The sequence below is a fragment of the Mesoplodon mirus genome (genome assembly GCF_964341445.2).
Source record: "Mesoplodon mirus genome assembly, chromosome: 20".
In the NCBI taxonomy this organism is placed as follows: Eukaryota; Metazoa; Chordata; class Mammalia; order Artiodactyla; family Ziphiidae; genus Mesoplodon; species Mesoplodon mirus.
Genome location: NC_138996.1, coordinates 16,732,398 through 16,753,395, shown reverse-complemented (window position 1 = coordinate 16,753,395; position 20,998 = coordinate 16,732,398). Strand labels below are relative to the sequence as shown.

The 20,998-nt window shown below is 39.2% G+C and overlaps 1 protein-coding gene across 1 annotated transcript in view; it reads left to right on the top strand.

Moving 5' to 3' along the window:
• The window catches only part of NRG1 (neuregulin 1), a gene marked incomplete at its 5' end in the record, with an annotated part of 1,029,511 nt that overhangs the window by 322,646 nt on the left and 685,867 nt on the right, over nucleotides 1-20,998 (top strand). The gene's annotated exons all lie outside the window — the stretch shown is intronic.

The window sequence follows — 20,998 nt, the reverse complement described above, 5'->3', positions numbered from 1 at the left end:
GTGTTCCACACGAAAGCCACCCCTCGTCATGGCCCATGACTGTTCATGGCAGGGTCAGCATTTCAATCACTGGCAGCTGCTGCTTTCATGGACCCTCCTTGTTTGGTGTCACACAGAAACTGCACCCTGGTCAGGTGGGATGAGAAACTTACATGCATCCTCAGGGCAGCAGCGCAGTGGGTTAGAAAGTAGCTCTAGGTCTAGACTATGGCGTTCAAATCCCAGTTCTGCAAGCCGGATGGTCTTTTTTTTTTTTTGAACATCTTTATTGGAGTATAATTGCTTTACAATGGGGTGTTAGTTTCTGCTGTATAACAAACTGAATCAGTTATACATATACATATGTCCCCATACCTCTTCCCTCTTGTATTTCCCTCCCTCCCACCCTCCCTATCCCACCCCTCTAGGTGGTCACAAAGCACCGAGCTCATCTCCCTGTGCTATGCGGCTGCTTCCCACTAGCTATCTATTTTATGTTTGGTAGTGCATATATATCCATGCCACTCTCTCACTTCGTCCAAGCTTACCCTTCCCCCTCCCTGTGTGCTCAAGTCTATTCTCTAGTAGGTCTGCATCTTTATTCCCCTCTTGCCCCTAGGTTTTTCATGACCTTTTTTTTTAAAATTCCATATATATGTGTTAGCATACGGAATTTGTTTTTCTCTTTCTGACTTACTTCACTCTGTATGACAGACTCTAGGTCCGTCCACCTCACTACAAATAACTCAGTTTCGTTTCTTTTTATGGCTGAGTAATATTCCATTGTATATATGTGCCACATCTTCTTTATCCATTCGTCTGTCGATGGACACTTAGGTTGCTTCCATGTCCTGGCTATTGTAAATAGGGCTGCAGTGAACATGGTGGTACATGACTCTTTTTGAATTATGGTTTTCTCAGGGTATATGCCCAGTAGTGGGATTGCTGGGTCCTATGGTAGTTCTATTTTTAGTGTTTTAACGAACTTCCATACCGTTCTCCATAGTGGCTATATCAATTTACATTCCCACCAACAGTGCAAGAGGGTTCCCTTTTCTCCACACCCTCTCCAGCATTTATTGTTTGTAGATTTTTTGATGATGGCCATTCTGACTGGTGTGAGATCATATTTCATTGTAGTTTTGAGTTGCATTTCTCTAATGATTAATGATGTTGAGCATTCTTTCATGTGTCTGTTGGCAGTCTATATCTTCCTTGGAGAAATGTCTATTTAGGGCTTCTGCCCATTTTTGGATTGGGTTGTTTGTTTTTTTGATATTGAGCTGCATGAGCTGCTTGTAAATTTTGGAGATTAATCCTTTGTCAGTTGCTTCATGTGCAAATATTTTCTCCCATTCTGAGGGTTGTCTTTTGGTCTTGTTTATGGTTTCCTTTGCTGTGCAAAAGCTTTTCAGTTTCATTAGGTCCCATTTGTTTATTTTTGTTTTTATTTCCATTTCTCTAGGAGGTGGGTCAAAAAGGATCTTGCTGTGATTTATGTCATATACAGTGTTCTGCCTATGTTTTCCTCTAAGAGTTTGATGGTGTCTGGCCTTACATTAAGTCTTTAATCCATTTTGAGTTTATTTTTGTTCATGGTGTTAGGGAGTGTTCTAATTTCATTCTTTTACGTGTAGCTGTCCATTTTGCCCAGCACCACTTATTGAAGAGACTGTCCTTTCTCCACTGTATATTCTTGCCTCCTTTATCAAAGATAAGGTGACCATATGTGGGTGGGTTTATCTCTGGGCTTTCTTTCCTGTTCCATTAATCTATATTTCTGTTTCTGTGCCAGTACCATACTGTCTTAATTACTGTAGCTTTGTAGTATAGTCTGAAGTCAGGGAGCCTGATTCCTCCAGCTCCTTTTTTCTTTCTCAAGATTGCTTTGGCTATTCAGGGTCTTTTGTGTTTCCACACAAATTGTGAATTTTTTTGTTCTACATCTGTGAAAAATGCCAGTGGTACTTTCATAGGGACTGCACTGAATCTGTAGATTGCTTTGGGTAGTAGAGTCATTTTCACAATGTTGATTCTTCCAATCCAAGAACATGGTATATCTCTCCATCTGTATGTACCATCTTTAATTTCTTTCATTAGTGTCTTATAGTTTTCTGCATACAGGTCTTTTGTCTCCTTAGGTAGGTTTATTCCTAGATATTTTATTCTTTTTGTTGCAATGGTAAATGGGAGTGTTTTCTTAATTTAACATTCAGATGAGTGACGAGTGACATTGCAGAAATACAAAGGATTATGAGAGATTACTACAAGCAACTATATGCCAATAAAATGGACAACCTGGAAGAAATGGACAAATTCTTAGAAAAACACAACCTTCTGAGACTGAACCAGGAAGAATAGAAAAAAGAAACAGACCAGTCACAAGCTGCTCAACATCACTAATCATCAGAGAAATGCAAATCAAAACTACAATGAGGTATCACCTCACACCAGGCAGAATGGCCATCACCAAAAAATCTACAAACAATAAATGCTGGAGAGGGTGTGGAGAGAAGGGAACCCTCTTGCACTGTTGGTGGGAATGTAAATTGATACATCCACTATGGAGAACAGTATGGAAGTTCGTTAAAAAACTAAAAATAGAAGTGCCATATGACCCAGCAATCCCACTACTGGGCATATACCCTGAGAAAACCACAATTCAAAAAGAGTCATGTACCACCATGTTCATTGCAGCTCTATTTACAATAGCCAGGACATGGAAGCAACCTAAGTGTCCATCAACAGATGAATGGATAAAGAAGATGTGGCACATATATACAATGGACTATTACTCAGCCATAAAAAGAAACGAAATTGAGTTATTTGTAATGAGGTGGATGGACCTAGAGTCTGTCATACAGAGTGAAGTAAGTCAGAAAGAGAAAAATAAATACCGTATGCTAACACATATATATGGAATCTAAAAAAAAAACAAAAAACGTTCTGAAGAACCTAGGGGCAGGATAGGAATAAAGATGCAGACATAGAAAATGGACTTGAAGACACGGGGAGGCGGGAGGTAAGCTGGGACAAAGTGAGAGAGTGGCATGGACATATATATACTACCAAAGTAAAATAGGTAGCTAGAGGGAAGCAGCTGCCTAGCACAGGGAGATCAGCTTGGTGCTTTGTGACCACCTAGAGGGGTGGGATAGGGAAGGTGGGAGGGAGATGCAAGAGGGAGGAGATATGGGGATGTATGTGTATGTATAGCTAATTCACTTTGTTATACAGCAAGAACTAACACATCATTGTAAAGCAATTATACTCCAATAAAGATGTTAAAAAAAAAGGATCAACAGAAGGTCACTGGGACATGAACGTCAAGGGCAAAGTTAGGCATGAATTTAAGTTAGATGTTAACATAGCCAAGTGTAGCCTGAAGTAGCTTGATAGGTTGGATGCATCCAGTGGTTCACCTATGAGAAGGCTGGTTGATAATACCTTTTATTTCCCTTCTGAGCTTTTAACTTTGCAGTTGAGAACTTGGGTAGCCTCAAAATGCTATTGGGTGAAAAAGTGTGAATCACTCTGACTTAGAGGAGGCAAGGGTTCCTCTGAGTGAGAATATAGATCAAGGTACTTGGCTTTAGGTTAAAATATTAAATGAGTCCTAGCTTTTAATTAATATGTTATAATTAAGAGTCTTTCTTTTACCAACAGTGAAGAGATCCAGTGCAAGTATTGAATTGGTTAAGTTGAATGTCTAAGTGACATGTTATCTGGTAACATCTTTTGTTTTTCTAAACTGTATTCCTGAATTGTGTTGTATTCCCAGAGAGCAAAGTACTGGGACTATTTTACTTTACATCCTCATAGAAATTCCTCCCCTGAGTTACAGTTTAATGTTGTGGCCTCAGATTTTTTACGGGGTCGATGTAAGAAGTAGCACAGGAGGAGCCAATTTATATTTTCTACCAAACTGCAGTTGAAGATTTTGTTACCTGTGATGGAAAATCCTTTATACAAGGATTTGCATGATGACGTTTTCCAATGACATAATGCCCAGAAATGACATGTTCTTACAGAAAATCTTGTAAACTTCATTCATGAATGATCTTCAAATAGTCCATGATGATTCTCATTTTTCCTTGGCCACCAGGAAGCTCACAGCTAAATTTAATTCATAGCTAGAATAACAATTAGAGTAATTACTCTACACATTACTTTTGGTTCAATTATGGTTTTTCTTTTCATTTGAAAATAATTTCTCATCATTGCTCTATTTTCTTAATTATCTTGTTATATATATTTTAACTTTGTAGGCTACTTTACATACTCACTGGAAGAGCAGTAGACTTTTTTTAAGAAGCTAGCCTATAAATACAGAAATGTAATATACAACTGAGTTCCTCAAAACCTACCCCATATACCATTCCTTTCCTTCCCTGTGAGTAAACCATAGGGTTTAAAAGGATCTTTCATTTCATATCCACTTGCATAAATCGTGTAATAGACATATGAATCATAATTTGCATATTTTCTCATGCTATGAGGTTTCAGAAAATTTCCTGAAATACTTAATGATCTTCACATAAGTGTCAGATATCAGCCTAGAGGAGCTGTCTCAATGGCATGGCAAAGTGACATTGAATTCTTGGACCCTGGGCAGACTGCCCACCTCTCCTGGTGCCTTATGCACTCAATGTTCCTTTTGATAAGAAGCCATTTTGATCTACATTCTAAAGCTATTGTGGGGCCTTTAGGGGTGGCTCAGTTTCTGGCCATGATCCTACTGCTTGTGTTGAAGGAAATATCCATTGGAAACACTGAATTTTGAAAGAAGAGATAACACTTGGATCTTTCTTCATTTAGCAGTTCAGCTGGGGTGATAGAGAAATCTCTCCACCAGCAAAAATCTTGCTAAGGCTTCAAGGCCCAACATGTTGTCACATCCTCTGTGAAGCTTTCTCTGACCTTCCTTTGCTCTTTATTCGAAGCTGAATTAATCCCTTACACTTCTGTGTATATACTGGGAAGTATACATACTGCTGTTACTGCACTTAAAAAACAATATTATAAGAAGGTATTTACCTGTCTTGGATAAATCCTTCTCACATTCTTCCCTTGATTTTATTCTGAAGTCTATAATCATTCAGACTTTTTCACTAATGAATTGAGGCATTATTTTTCTCTAAAATAAAGATCACACTGAAAATCATATAGTAGCACCTGTCTAACTGGGATACCCTTGTGGCAGCTAGGGCGCCAAGAGTTCTCTGGACTAGGCCTCATCTTCACTTATCTCATAGCCCGAGGCTCTCCTTCTGGAGCTGACTTTGAGAGCAGGGCATCTGAACGTTGGGGGATTGAAAGCAGTTGCCTTATTTCTGTGTTCTCAGGTAATTCACTTCCCTCTATGACTCTTACTTTATGAATATAGAGGTGTGGTTGTCCCTCAGTATACGTGGGACATTGGTTCCAAGACCACCCACCCAGATACCAAAATCTGAGGATGCGCAAGTCCCTTATATAAAATGACATAGTATTTGCATATAACACATCCTCCCATATACTTTATTTATTTTTTTTAGCATTTTTATTATTTTTTTAATAAACATATTTGTTTATTTTTGGCTGCGTTGGGTCTTTGTTGCTGCACACAGGCTTTCTCTAGTTGTGGTGAGAGGGGGCTACTCTTCATTGCGGTGCACTGGCTTCTCATTGCGGTGGCTTCTCTTGTTGTGGAGCATGGGCTCTAGGCACGTGGGCTTCAGTAGTTGTGGCATGCAGTCTCAGTAGTTGTGGCACGTGGGCTCTAGAGCGCAGGCTCAATAGTTATGGCGCACGGGCTTAGTTGCTCTGCGGCATGTGGGATCTTCCCGGACCAGGGCTCGAACCTGTGTCCCCTGCATTGGCTGGCGGATTCTTAACCACTGCGCCACCAGGGAAGTCCCCTCCCATATACTTTAAATCATATCTAGATTACCTGATACAATGTAAATGCTATATAAGTAGTTGCTGGTGCATGGAAAGTTCAAGATTTGCTTTTTGGAACTTTTGGAATTTTTTTTCCGAATATTTTCTGTCTGTAGTTAGTTCAACCCTCAGATGCATTACTTATGGATATGGAGGGCTGAATGTACCTTTTTCTTAGCAGTGGGCTTGGAGAGGAAACAGATGTAGGAAGAATGCCATATTAATATTATTATTGCAATTACCTAGTCATTTATATACCTTTTTATTTGATTTACCTTTCTCTTGTCCACATACCTTTTTTTTCCTGGACAGCTTACCTACAAAATTATCCTTTTTATATTTCCATACTCCCTGTTCCTCAATTTGTCTTTTTCAAAACTCCTTTGAAATGCTATAATGAAAAACGGTTTTCTTTTCTCAGTGCTCCAAGCCTGTCCATCTTCTGTCACTGTACCCATTTCTCTTACTTTATCTCTCATGAAATGTGCATGTTCTTTCTTCATTTTCACAGCTATTATACCTACTTGCGTCTTTGCTTATTCCCCTATGATTTTCTTTCTCTCTTCTCTCCATTTAACAGGCTTCATCTCTTTTCTCTTAGGAATCCAGTAATAAAATTCACTTTTTTTTTTCCATAAAGTCTTTGTACTCTAAGTCATGGGCATCTGAAGGGCTAAGACCACAGCTTTTCCATATTCTTTATATTGTCATTCCACTTAAACAAAAGGACATTCTCAGAAGGTGCTAGGGAGCCTGATGAGCACTTGCAGAATAAATAAGGACCACTCAGTGGGATTTCAGGGAATTCCATTTCCACTGGGAAAACCCTCTTGCCCAATATGACATCTCTCCCACCTGGTTAATATTTAGAGAAACTCTTTCGTTTCAACGTTAGGAAGCAGATTCAAAACACAAACACTCTACCATGGGTAACACGCGAAGTAAAAATCATACTCAGCGTGAATGAGAATACATTTTTTTATCAGAGGAAAAGGCATTTGGGAGACCAAAACGACACATAAAGAGGAAGCAAGTGATTTCTGACCTACTTGAAAACCCATATACTTAGCTCAGTTGACTAAAGGTCTAAGTGAAGACTATAAATCTCCCTAAAGGGTTGCATTGATTCAGTAAGGTATCATTTATCTACATTTTACTGTTTGGACAATTGTATAAAAGACCCACGAAAGCCATATTTTGGTTAGGACAAGCTACCCTACTCCACGCCCCATCTCTATGAAGGGGGCAAAAGTGCCAAAAGAGTCTTTCTTTTTCAGATTACATATAATGGGTATAGCGCTGATCTCAAATTCCACTTGAAATGCCACATTTGTGAAGGCAATCTGGTATTTCTAGACTAGTTTATCATTAAATAAAAATGAAAACTCTTAGAGTTTTCTCCATGTTGGTGAAAATTAATTTATTTAATCTTTGAAAGTATTTGAAAGGTAATAAATAACATGGGTATCTTTTTTTATCACTTGGCCAAAATATGTTGAAAAAATACTACACTTTATGTGGTAACTGCCTTTTTTTTGCTGTGAGGCATTAATTTCATTTTATTTTTAGTGCTTGTTCACAGTTCACTTTCAAGAGTGTCCATTAGGCTTGTTAGATTCAAAGGAAAGAATATATTTCCTTTTTATGTAAAATGTCCATGCTGTCATTAGCTATTCATAATAAAACTAATAGCAGGGTGGCTTGGCACAAACTTTTACTATCCTTCTCCTAGTTAAACAACAGTGCAGTGTTCCTCACTGCACTTTTGACGAGGAAGTAGAGATAAGACTTCATATTTTATAACACATTATATTTCACGAAGCTCTTTTGCATTTATTACCTCATTTAATCCACACGAAACAATGCTGTGAATTAGGTATTATTTTCCACATTTAAATGTGAGGAAATTAATGCTCAAGGAAGCAATGATTTGGCTGAAGACGCAAAGTTAGTGTCAGAGCCAGGGCTTCAATCCATTTCTTCTTACTTTCACTCCAGGGCCCTTTCTATATCATTACATTGTCCCCTTCTACTGTGCTGTGTTGTAATGTGCTGAACGAACTAGTTAGTGTCTTTCACATGCTGCCTTAGAATACCTACTGCTTACTGAGAGCTCGCTCTGTGCTACACACTGTTGTAAACCTTTGCATGTATTACCTAATCCAGTCCCTACAACACCTGTGAGGTAGTTGATATTATTTTCTCCATTTTATAAACAAGGAACTTAAGTAACTTGCCTAAGATCTCATAGCCAATAAATGGAATAAGTAGGCCTCAGATCTGGGCATTCTACCTTGAGACACCATATGCTTAGCCACCATCCAAGGCCTCTTAAATTACAACCCCCCCCAAACATTTTATAAATGACTTTTCTCATGAATAGTATGGTTTGGAGGTGAGTTTCTAGATACTACTTTATACCAATAAGAATTTCAACAATCATTATATTGGTCCACTTTCCAAAAAAGATGATTCCCCAGGGGGTAAACCAAACTGAAATGTGTATTCTGTTAGAATTCAGATCTAGGGAGGTATCAAGAATAGTGTTGTTGCCATAAAGGTACCAGTTTTGAGACAAAGACTGGAGTATTTCAGTTACTCAGTCAACTGTACATATTTATTGAACACTTGTTATGTTCAAGCGCTATGGTAGGCACTTGGATAATATCCGCATGAAGCCTACAATCTAATAAAAGAGATACTTTTGAACATACATTTCATAAACCACTAAAAGGCACAAAGTTTCATGGAAACATGTGAAATTCCCTTAATATGGAGAAAGCAAGGGAGACTAGATGGAAACAGTAGCATTAGAGCTACTCTTTGGGTAAAAAAGAGGAAAAAGCAGGGCTTCCCTGGTGGCGCAGTGGTTGAGAGCCCGCCTGCCGATGCAGGGGACACGGGTTCGTGCCCCGGTCCGGGAAGATCCCACATGCCGCGGAGCGGCTGTGCCCGTGAGCCATGGCCGCTGAGCCTCTGCGTCTGGAACCTGTGCTCCGCAACGGGAGAGGCCACAACAGTGAGAGGCCTGTGTACCAAAAAAAAAAGAAAAAAGAAAAAGAGGAAAAAGCAAATTATAGTACATAGTATAACTGTATATGGGTTCTTGGGGGATACTTCATCAAGTATAAAGTTTACAGAACTTACTTTATGAATCAGTAGGGACTTTATGTGATTGTGAAAATAAAATATAGCCATTTGAAAGCACTCTGCACTTAGAGAAACCGCTGCACTGACATTTGTTGAAGGTTCTCCTGGGTGTTTAATTGGGCGTATTAGGAAGGAGAAATCTTTCCTATCTCAAAGAATCAATTCTTGTAGTTATTTATATCTACTTTTTTTGGTAAACACACAATATTCATTTTGATTACAGTTAAATCAATATAAATTCCGAATGAATTTCTCTGACTCTCGCTTTGCTTATTAAGCTGGAGGTAATAGAGATGGGTAATAGAGATGAAACTTTCACGTCATTTCTTTGAGAGTGTTTTTGATCCATGGCTCTTTAAAACCCAAGCTTGTTCTTCCTTTTGTTAAGATCACCAGAGAGGCTTTTTTTTTTTTTTTTTTTTTTTCTGAAATTGATTTCTCTTCTACAAAAACAACACTGGGAGTATTTTCCAGGGGGTATTGACAGGTATATTGTTAGACTGGCAAGACTCAGACAACATGATTAAGAAGAAAACATTGTATTTAAATTTCAGAGCCTCAAGGTTATTTTCAAGAGTTTAATGAATTTTGTTAGGGATTCCTTTCACATAGTGTCCTCATCACACTTAAGCAACTCTGCACTCTTTTGTTCCTACAAACTACCTATGGCAGCTGAGCAATGGAAGTGAATAAGCTTAAGTTATAATGTCTAAATATACCTTCTCCATAAGACTTCTCCTGGTCGGAATCAAGTGATCCATTAGTTTTAAATTAGCAGTGGATGTATCGATTTTGACATATGCCAAAGAGGAAGCCCAACTTAATTCCCAAAGGACATACTAACTGAAAAGTTTCAGCATTCATTTTCAGGGAACTTAGAGGGGCGAAGTTGTGGTCCATATGCTTGACTATTGCAACTTTTCTTCCTAAATTTCAGAAACTAGGTTCACAAGTAACTTCTTCAAAGGAGTCCATTTCAATTAACTCAGATGTATTGTAGCTAACGTTAATTGGCTCCAGTTTGTATAAAGCATTAAGTTAAAGAGGAGTTAAAGATATTAAGATGACCAGGACAGCCTCTTGCCCACTGGGAGCTTACAGGCAAATGAAGAAATAGGACCTTAAAATCAAATGAATCAAATTAAGTGAGAAGGTAGATAAGTACAATATAATTATGAAATAGGACAAATTAAAAGACGTGCTGTATGTTTTTGGAAAGTAAGAGCTATGGGAACAAAAAAGGGCGTTTTCCCCCGATTGTTGAAATCTAAATGGCATTTATGGAAGGGAAATTTGTATTCAATCTGGAACTTGAACTATGAGTGGGATTTTTAAAATTGGAGGAGTGAAGGAAACATTGGAAGCAAAGATAACTGTGTGAACAAAGAAACAGAGGTTTGGAAGGGCAGTTGTTGAATGCCAAGGGACTGGAGTACAGCTCTGCAAGTGACAGGGGGGTAGGAGATAATTAGGAAAAGGCTTGTTGAAGTCGGATTGTAAAATTCTTTAAAACCCTACTAAGTGCATGGGCTGTATTGTGTAAACAGTAGAAAACAATACAGATTTTGAACTGTAATGATGTAGTTTGAGACAAGCTATGTAGAGCAAGCTTTGTAAGTTACAGTCTGGAGGTTATTGTTGGCATGTGCCCAGGGATGTTGCCTGTTTTTACAGGGCCAGTACCTTAATGAAATATCTTCATGACACCTTGTCCTTGAAGACAAGCCTGATGTCCTCGACATCTTAGCCTTCTTTTAACATATTTTATTTTTGACAAGTTCTTATGCACATGATTAAGATATGAAATAGTACAGACTTGCACCGAAAGCAAAATCTCCTCTCCTACCCTCTCTTCTGCTTCCATTCCCCAAGGAAACCATATTGATCACAAAATTCATATGGCACTTAAATCTTTTTTAAAAACAATATAAAACTACTGCTTTCTTTATGTTGATGAACCATCACTTATTTACGAATTTCTTTATTGGATATTGGGGTTGCTTTCAACTTTTTTACTTTTACAAATAACATTGTGATGCACCGTTTTGCAGTTTTAAAAATAAACCTTGTTTTTCTTAAAACAGTTTTAGATTTACAGAAAAATTGCAAAGGCAGTACATATATCCTATACACAGTTTCCCCTATTATTAAGGATTTACAATAGTATACTATTAAGATGCAATTATGCAGGAAATCATTAAGGATATACAAATAGTAAGTTGACCTGAATACCACTATCAATCAATTTGACCTAACTGACATGTGTAAACTACTCTATCCAACAGCAGCAGAATACACATTCTTCTCAAGCTCATGTGAAAAATTCACCAAGTAGACTGTACACTGGGCCATAAAATATTCCTTAACAAATTCAGAAGAGGGGAGATCACTTTGAGGAACTTTTCTAGAAAGTATGTGGGAAAGGATAAATAGATGAAACATAAAGAAAAGGTGAAATAGAGGGCAGAGGTTGAAATGTTAATATCCATAAAATAGAAGTTCCAGAAGCAGCAAAAATAAATTAATTAAGGTAGGAGATACTTGAAGAATGTTAATTTATTACAATTTTTGAAACTCTGTAAATATGTAAGAATACAAATTGCAAGGTTTCATAATGGGCAAAATAGAATAGAGGGAAAAAAGCCTACATATAGATACATTATTGTGAATTTTAGGACATCGAAGACAAAGAGAATATACCAAAATCTCCCAGGGGAGAGGACAGTGGGTCATCTATGAAGGAACAAGAATTAGATTGTGATCATATTTCTCACCTTTTATGCTGGATACATGAGGGCAGTATAAAGGAACTTTAAAGTTGGAAATTTATATTTTGGTTATTTAAATGTGAACATGAAACAAATTATTAGTTTTATCACTAAAAATGTTCTTTGAAAATACTACCAAAGGTGGAACATCCATACAATGGAATACTATTCAGTGATAAAAATAAATGTTACCAAGCCACGAAAAACAGGAAATTTAAATGTGTATTGTTAAATATAAGAAATCAGCCTGAAAAGGTTGCATAGTATATGATTCAAACTTTATGGCATTCTGGAAAAGGCAAAACTGTAGAGAGAGTAAAAAGATCTGTGGTTTCCAAGTGTCCAGGGGGAGGGTGGAGGGAAAAGGATGAATAGGTGGAGCTCAGACCATTTTCAGGGAAGTGAAACTACTCTGTATGATACTGGAATGTTGAATACATGACTTTTTTTAATACATTTGTTAAAACCAATAGAACTGTGCAACACAAAGAGTGAACCCCAATGTAAACTATGGGGTTTAGCTAATAATAATATATCGGTGTTGGTCATCAGTTATAACAAATGTACCACACTAATGCAAGATGTTAATAATAGGAAAAAACTGTGCTGTGTGGGGAAAAGAGGTATATGGGAAGTCTCTGTACTTTTGGTTCAGTTGTTTTTATAAACCTATAACTGTTCTTAAAAAGTCTATTAATTAAAAAAAAGGGGGGGTATTCCAGGGGGGGAAAAATCCAGAACACAAGAAAATATGGGAATTATGGATGAGAAAACTACCAGTTAAGGCTTATGATTTGTAAATTAGCAATAACCAAAAGAGAAAAAACATATCCGAAATACTCACACCGGGCTTCCCTGGTGGCGCAGTGGTTTAGAGTCTGCCTGCCGATGCAGGGGACACGGGTTCGTGCCCCGGTCCGGGAAGATCCCACATGCCGCGGAGCGGCTGGGCCCGTGAGCCATGGCCGCTGAGCCTGCGCGTCTGGAGCCTGTGCTCCACAACGGGAGAGGCCACAACAGTGAGAGGCCCGCATACCACAAAAAAAAAAAGAAAAAAAAAAAAAAAGCCATGTTATAATAAGAGTCTCCCTAGTGACCACATAAAATACCAGAGCAAGCTTGTTTCTGATGGATAATTAATTGAAGTCCAGAGGAAACAAGTAGCTCGTTCAAGGTCATTCTTTGCAACTGAGAAAGCTATGGCCCAAGGAGGTGCAATTATTACTTCAGATTTCCCCAGCCATTCATGGCAGAGACAGAACCTACAATCTGAGCCTCTTGATTTCCAATATATATATTTTTTACACTGAATTGTGCCAACATGTGTCAATTCGATAGGACTTGCTTCCACACTAGTTTGAGAACTAAAATATATTCACAACCTCTGAGTTTTCATTGTACTTCTGGCCAGGATAGCCATGACTTGGAGTGAGGGTATGATATTCTCTGGGGCTACAAATTTTTAAGAGCCATTTGAACATCAATCTGGCTTCCAGAGTTGTGTTAAAATTGGTTGGAAAGCAAACCCATGATGCTCCATACCTGAAGGATGGGAATGTGCACCTATAATGACTATACCCAATCCTGATATGTGTGGGTGAAGGACGGTCTAGTCCCCTCACTGCCCAGTCCCGACTCCCACACCCTACAGGGGCTCGGAAAAACCATCAGAAGATATGCTGAGTCATGAAGTCTGAAACTAGCTCTGGGAATAAAACCTCTCACTTAAATCAGAATAATTGTGGCTGGTATATTTCTGTTGCTATTTTCTCCATCCATTTGGCACATTTAAGGATGTGTCTGTTGCTTGAGTCCCTTGAACCATTAAGACATATCCTATTTCTTTGGCTGCTTAGGGACGATGAATGTCCGCTTGCTTTTTGTTCTTTCGCTTATTTATTAGAGTGTGCTTTCCCAGTGTGTCGAAAGCATGACTTTTGTTTGAAGCTAGTTTAAAGTCAGATGTTTTCCCCACTGGATCTGAGATCTACACAGGGCCAGAAGCCAGGGAGCTGTTATATATGTGTAACCCTCCCCTTCACATCTCTTCAGGAGTTTCAAACAAGTTTAATTATAAGAGGGAAAAAAAAAACATTTCTTTGTCTGCAATGCTAGGGAAAAAAAAATAGCTTTGCTGGGAAATTGATTCATCTTTAAGCTTTGATCTGACTAGCTCCGTTTCTCAGAGTGAATATTTCAAATATTAAGTATTGGGCTTCCCTGGTGGCGCAGTGGTTGAGGATCTGCCTGCCGATGCAGGGGACACAGGTTCGTGCCCCGGTCCGGGAAGATCCCACATGCAGCGGAGAGGCTGGGCCGGTGAGCCATGGCCGCTGAGCCTGCACATCCGGAGCCTGTGCTCCGCAATGGAAGAGGCCACGACAGTGAGAGGTACACGTACCGAAAAACAAAACAAAACAAAAAAATTAAGTATTTATATTAAGTATTCTGTATTATATAAGTAGTGTACATATACTATATATTTTATGTATATATGTGTATGTACACACATATATTCTGTGTGAGACAATTAAGAAAAAGATTGGAGTGTTTTTTAAAAAATTGAAATGTATCACTGCCTCCTAATACAGAAGTGACACTTCTATTTGCGAACACATTGACCAGAATCTGTCAGGTTCCTCATTTGCATGATACTAATTAGCCTTGGGACAGAAGGGAGCGCACCCTCCTCTGGCTTCCTGGGGAGTTGTGTAAGCCTCGAGAAATGACTCTTCTCTTTCAGTGACTCAAAGCTCCAGAAAGATCTGTGCCGTTGCATAGTGCTTGCTGATCCTGTGTCCTGCTTCTTCTCATCACTGTCAGTGTGTCAGCCAAGCACCGGGAAAATGTTCTCACCACCCATCCTCCCTCCCCATCCTCCAAGTGTATTAAAATATCCGGGAGGTCGCCGGCAGGATGGTTCTGAGATGTACCCTCTTCCTCACATAGTTGGAGATTAGATGGACCTGTGGATGACTTCCAGGTCTAACTATGGTAACCTTAGTCTTGCTGGTTATTATCTCGGAGCTTCCTTTGACACTCTGGTAAAACCACAATGATAAAGACAATTTATTTCTTAAGATTCTTAGGAAATTCATTATGGATGATAGGACTGTATAATCCTCAGAGATGGCGAGAAGTTAGTAGGGGTTTCAGTAATTCCCACCTCCACTTGCTTTCATCACTCCCCCCCTCCCACCATTTCATCTTCCCCTACTCTTTCCAGTGAATAAAACTTAGTCTGCTGACCTAAAGGTATATTTTACTCCCAGTTGTGTACACAATGGTTAACTTTACATTCATTCATTCAATCAACCAATCCATCATTTTTTATTGAGTGTCTGTTCTGTCAGACACTGTTCTTGGCGCTAGGGGCAAAGCAGTGAACAAAACAGGCCATTCCACTGCTGGCCCTAAAATTCTAGTTGGAGGAGAAAGACAGTAAGGAAATAAGTAGTGTAGTATATTAGAAAGTGATAAGTACTAATGAGAAAAATAAAGCAGGAAAGGAGGTAGGATTTGGGGGGGAAAGAGGGCATTGAAAAAAATTTAACGGTCTAGATACAGTTTATTGAGTTAGTAATAGTTGAGCAAAAATGCTCAAACTGGTAAAGTGGCAAGACATGCAGATACATAGAAAAGAATATTCCAAGCAGATAGGTGCTGTAAAGGACTGAAGGAGCCGCTGGCAGATTTGTAAGGGAGTAGACGTGATTGAGCTTAGTATTTTAAAGACATGTTCTTTTTGGCCATGTTGAGAAAGCATGTTGGAGGCAGGAGCAGGGTGGAAACGGGGGGTCCAGTCAGGAGGGTATTGTAATTACTCGGGAAACAGCTGATGGTGCTTTAGACCAAGGTGGTACCAGTGAAGATGATCGGAAGTAGTTAGCTTCGGGATATTAAGTAGAACCAGGAAGATTTGCTGATGGTTTAGATGTGAGATTTGAGGAAAAAAAGGAGTCCAGGACAACTCCAAGGTTTGGGGCCTCTTGACTAGAAAGATGGAGACGTCGTTAATGAGATGGGAAAAAAACTGCAGTAAAACAGAACTGTCAATTAAAATCACTCATAATCAGTGGAGGTAAAACACTGCCACAAACCCTGTTGGAAGCAAGCCACACGCACAGAATTGTGTGCGTTACTGCTGGTTTTGTTTGGTACAATCTGGAAACTAAGATCTTATTGTAGTAGTTAGCAGCACTCACTTGATCTTGTTGTCAAATATGTGACAATGTCTAGATTAATTTTTCTGCCTGGGGTTTTTTTTTTTTTTTTTTTTGCGGTACACGGGCCTCTCACTGTTGCGGCCTCTCCCGTTGCGGAGCACAGGCTCTGGACGCGCAGGCTCAGCGGCCATGGCTCATGGGCCCAGCTGCTCCACGGCATGTGGGATCCTCCCTGACCGGGGCACGAACCCGTGTCCCCTGCATCGGCAGGCGGACTCTCAACCACTGCGCCACCAGGGAAGCCCTCTGCCTGGGATTTTATGACCGGACTCGAGTCTTTTTGAGAATGGCCGGTTCACTCTGATGTACAGTAAGTTGTAATGCAACTGTAATGTCTCCTCATTAGTAATCCCCCCAAAACCCCTAATGACTGTGGCTGATGGGTTGGTTCTGGCCCCATTTCGGTCCTCTTTCCAGGTTCTGGGGAGTCTCTGTTACATGATTTACAGCCCTCTTGTATCAAGCTCTGTGTGCCAAGATGGCTAGCTCTTGTTTCAGACTCTTCATACTGGATCTTATCCATTGTTTAGAGGTTTGCTCACATGCCTCATTGTTTTTCAGTGGATTTCTATTGAGGCTTATTTTTCTTAATGACCACTATAGTCTACCAATGTCTGAAGGCGAAGACTGGTTAGGGAAAATGGCTGTGTCCCCTGTGTATGTCCCTCCTCGTCCCCTCTCCCTGCTCTGCCCCTCTATTCAGGGTTCTGCTCCTGAGTTTCCTGTAGCAGCTTTGCATTGTGGGCAGGATCCACACAGCCTTGGCATTCCTCATAGAGGGGGTGATCAAACTTCTCTGGAGGGAAGTCACTTTCTGCTTACAGTCTGATCTGAAACAAGATTCCCCCACGGACCAGTCCCGCAGCATTTTGGGGGACCTTCATTAAATAAGCATCTTGCAACAATAGTTTGAGAGTTATTACTAATTACTTCATGCCCCAAATCAGGTAGGTTAAGTCTGTTTTTGTTATTTATAAAAAAGGAAGCACATCGTAGTTAGAGTAACACAAATTGTCATGAGAGAATTCAATATGTAATATCTGGGGAAAAAAACAAAGCGATTTATGTGTATTGTAATATACACTGAATAAACTGTTAGGTTCATTTGCGACCTCATCCAGGTAATGCTGGCAGGAGATTTTTACGATACATGTTCCTTCTCACTTTATTTTCCCCATCCCCTATCCATTAATTTTTCTTATATCTAGAAATAGGGCAATAAAGAAAACTACAGTATATGGTTCTTGCTTTCTTTTAAACTAGCTATTAACTTCAGGCAAGGGGAGCACATACTTGTTATATTACTATTTTTTAATCTTCACATGATTTAATAGAGGAGAACCGTGATTTTTATCATGTTTTTAGTGTGGTTCTTTTTTTTTTTAATCTTTACTGGAGTACATTTGCTTCACAATACTGTGTTAGTTTCTGTTGTACGACAAAGTGAATCAACCATATGCATACATATATCCCCATATCGCCTCCCTCCCACCCTCCCCATCTCACCCCTCGAGGTTGTCACAAAGCACAGAGCTGATCTCCCTGTGCTATGTGGCTGCTTCCCACTAGCTATCTATTTTACATTTGGTAGTGTATATATGTCCATGCCACTCTCTCACTTTGCCCCAGCTTCCCCCTCCCCCCCCACCATGTCCTCAAGTCCATTCTCCATGTCTATGTCTTTATTCCTGTCCTGCCACTAGGTTCATCAGTAATATTTTTTTTTTAGATTCTGTTGTATATATGTGCCACATCTTCTTTATCCATTCATCTGTTGTTGGACACTTAGGTTGCTTCCATGTCCTGGCTGTTGTAAATAGAGCTGCAATGAAATTGTGGTACATGACTCTTTTTGAATTATGGTTTTCTCAGGGTATGTGCCCAGTAGTGGGATTGCTAGGTCATATGGCAGTTCTATTTTTAGCTTTTTTAGGAACTCCATACTGTTCTCCATAGTGGCTGTATCAATTTACATTCCCACCAACAGTGCATGAGGGTTCTCTTTTCTCCACACCCTCTCCAGCATTTATTGTTTGTAGATTTTTTTATGATGGCCATTCTGCCTGGTGTGAGGTGATACCTCATTGTAGTTTTGATTTGCATTTCTCTAATAATTAGTGATGTTGAGCATCTTTTCATGTGCTTCTTGCCCATCTGTATGTCTTCTTTGGTGAAATGTCTATTTAGGTCTCCCGCCCAGTTTTTAGTTGGATTGTTTGTTTTTCTGATATTGAGCTCCATGAGCTGTTTGTATACTTTGGAGATTAATCCTTTGTCCATTGTTTCATTTGTAAATATTTTCTCCTATTCTGAGGGTTGTCTTGTATATGGTTTCCTTTGATGTGCAAAAGCTTTTAAGTTTCATTAGGTCCCATTTGTTTATTTTTATTTTTATTTCTGTTACTGTAGGAGGTGGGTCAAAAAAGATCTTGCTGTGGTTTATGTCAAAGAGTGTTTTTCCTGTGTTTTCCTCTAAGAGTTTTATAGTGTCTGGTCTTACATTTAGGTCTTTAATCCATTTTGAGTTTATTTTTGTGTATAGTGTTAGGTAGTGTTCTAATTTCATTCTTCTACATGTAGCTGTCCAGTTTTCCCAGCACCACTTATTGAAGAGGCTGTCTTTTCTCCATTTTATGTTCTTCCCTCCTTTGTCATAAATTAGGTGACCATATGTGCGTGGGTCTATCTCTGGGGTTTCTGTCCTGTACCATTGATCTATATTTCTGTTTTTGTGCCAGTACCATACTGTCTTGATTACTTTAGCTTTGTAGTATGGTTTGAAGTCGGAGAGCCTGATTCCTCCAGCTCTGTTTTTCTTTCTAAAGATTGCCTTGGCTATTCAGGGTCTTTTGTGTTTCCATACGAATTGTAAAATTTTTTGTTCTAATTCTGTGAAGAATGTCATTGGTAGTTTGATAGGGACTGCATTGAATCTGTAGATTGCTTTGGGTAGTATAGTCATTTTCACAATATTGATTCTTCCAATCCAAGAACATGGTATATATCTCCATCTGATTACGTCATCTTTGATTTCTTTCATCAGTGTTTTATAGTTTTCTGAGTACAAGTCTTTCACCTCCTTTAGTAGGTTTATTCCTAGATATTTTATTCTTTTTGTTGCAACGGTAAATGGGATTGTTTCCTTAATTTCTCTTTCTGATTTTTTGTTGTTAGTGTATAGGAATGCCAGAGATTTCTGGGCACTAATTTTGTATCCTGCAACCTTACCAAATTCATTGATTAGTTCTAGTAGTTTTCTGGTGGCATCTTTAGGATTTTCTATGTATAGTATCATGTCATGTACAAACAGTGACAGTTTACTTCTTCTTTTCCAATTTATATTCCTTTTATTTATTTTTCTTCTCTGATTTCCATGGCTAGGACTTCCAAAACTATTTTGAATAAAGGTGGCAAGAGTGGGCATCTTTGTCTTGTTCCTGATCTTAGTGGAAATGCTTTCATTTTTTCACCATTGAGTACAATGTTTGCTGTGGGTTTGTCATACACAGCATTTATTATATTGAGGTAGGTTCCCTCTATGCCTATTTTCTGGAGAGTTTTATCATAAATGGGTATTGAATTTTGTCAAAAGCTTTTTCTGCATCTATGGAGATGATCATATGGTTTTTATTCCTTAATTTGTTAATATGGTGTATCACACTGATTGATTTGCATATATTGAAGAATCCTTGCATCCCTGGGATAAATCCCACTTGATCATGGGGTATGATCCTCTTAATGTGTTGTTGGATTCTGTTTGCTAGTATTTTGTTCAGGATTTTTGCATCTATGTTCATCAGTGATATTGGTCTATAATTTCCTTTTTTGTGATATCTTTTTCTGGTTTTGCTAACAGGATGATGGTGGCTTTGTAGAATGAATCTGGGAGTGTTCCTCTCTCTGAAGTTTTTTGGAAGAATTTGAGAAGGATGGGTGTTAGGTCTTCTCTAAATGTTCGGTAGAATTTGCCTGTGAAGCCATCTGGTCCTGGACTTTCGTTTGTTGGAAGATTTTTAATTACAGTTTCAATTTTATTATGTGTGATAGGTCTGTTTATATTTTCTAATTCTTCCTGGTTCAGTCTTGGAAAATTGTACCTTTCCAAGAATTTTTCCTTTTCTTCATGGTTGTCCATTTTATTGGCATATAGTTTTTTGTATTAGCCTCTTATAATCCTGTGTATTTCTGCAGTGTCAATTGTGGTTTCTCCTTTTTCATTTCTAATTTTATTCATTTGTGTCCTCTCCCTTGTTTTCTTTTTTTCTTTTTCTTTTTCTTTTTTTTTTTGCGGTACACGGGCCTCTCATTGTTGTGGCCTCTCCCATTGCAGAGCATACGCTCCGGATGTGCAGGCTCAGCGGCCATGGCTCATGGGCCCAGCCGCTCGGTGGCATGTGGGATCTTCCCAGACCGGGGCACGAACCTGCGTCCCCTGCATCGGCAGGCAGACTTGCAACCACTGCGCCACCAGGGAATCCCTCCCTTTTTCTTTTGATGAGTCTGGCTAAGGGTTTATAAATTTTGTTTATCTTCTTAAAGAACCAGCTTTTAGTTTTATTGATCTTTGCTATCATTTTCTTCGTTTCTATTTCATTTATTTCTGCTCTGATCTTTATGATTTCTTTCCTTCTACTGACTTTGGGTTTTCTTTGTTCTTCTTTCCCTAGTTGCTTTAGGTGTAGGATTAGATTGTTTATTTGAGATTTTTTTTGTTTCTTGAGGTGAGATTGAATTACTATAAACTTCCCTCTTAGAACTGCTTTTGCTGCATCCCATAGGTTTTTTTTTTTTTGCTGTACGCGGGCCTCTCACTGTTGTGGCCTCTCCCGTTGCGGAGCACAGGCTCCGGACGCACAGGCTCAGCGGCCATGGCTCACGGGCCCAGCCGCTCCGCGGCATATGGGATCCTCCCAGACCGGGGCACGAACCCGTATCCCCTGCATCGGCAGGCGG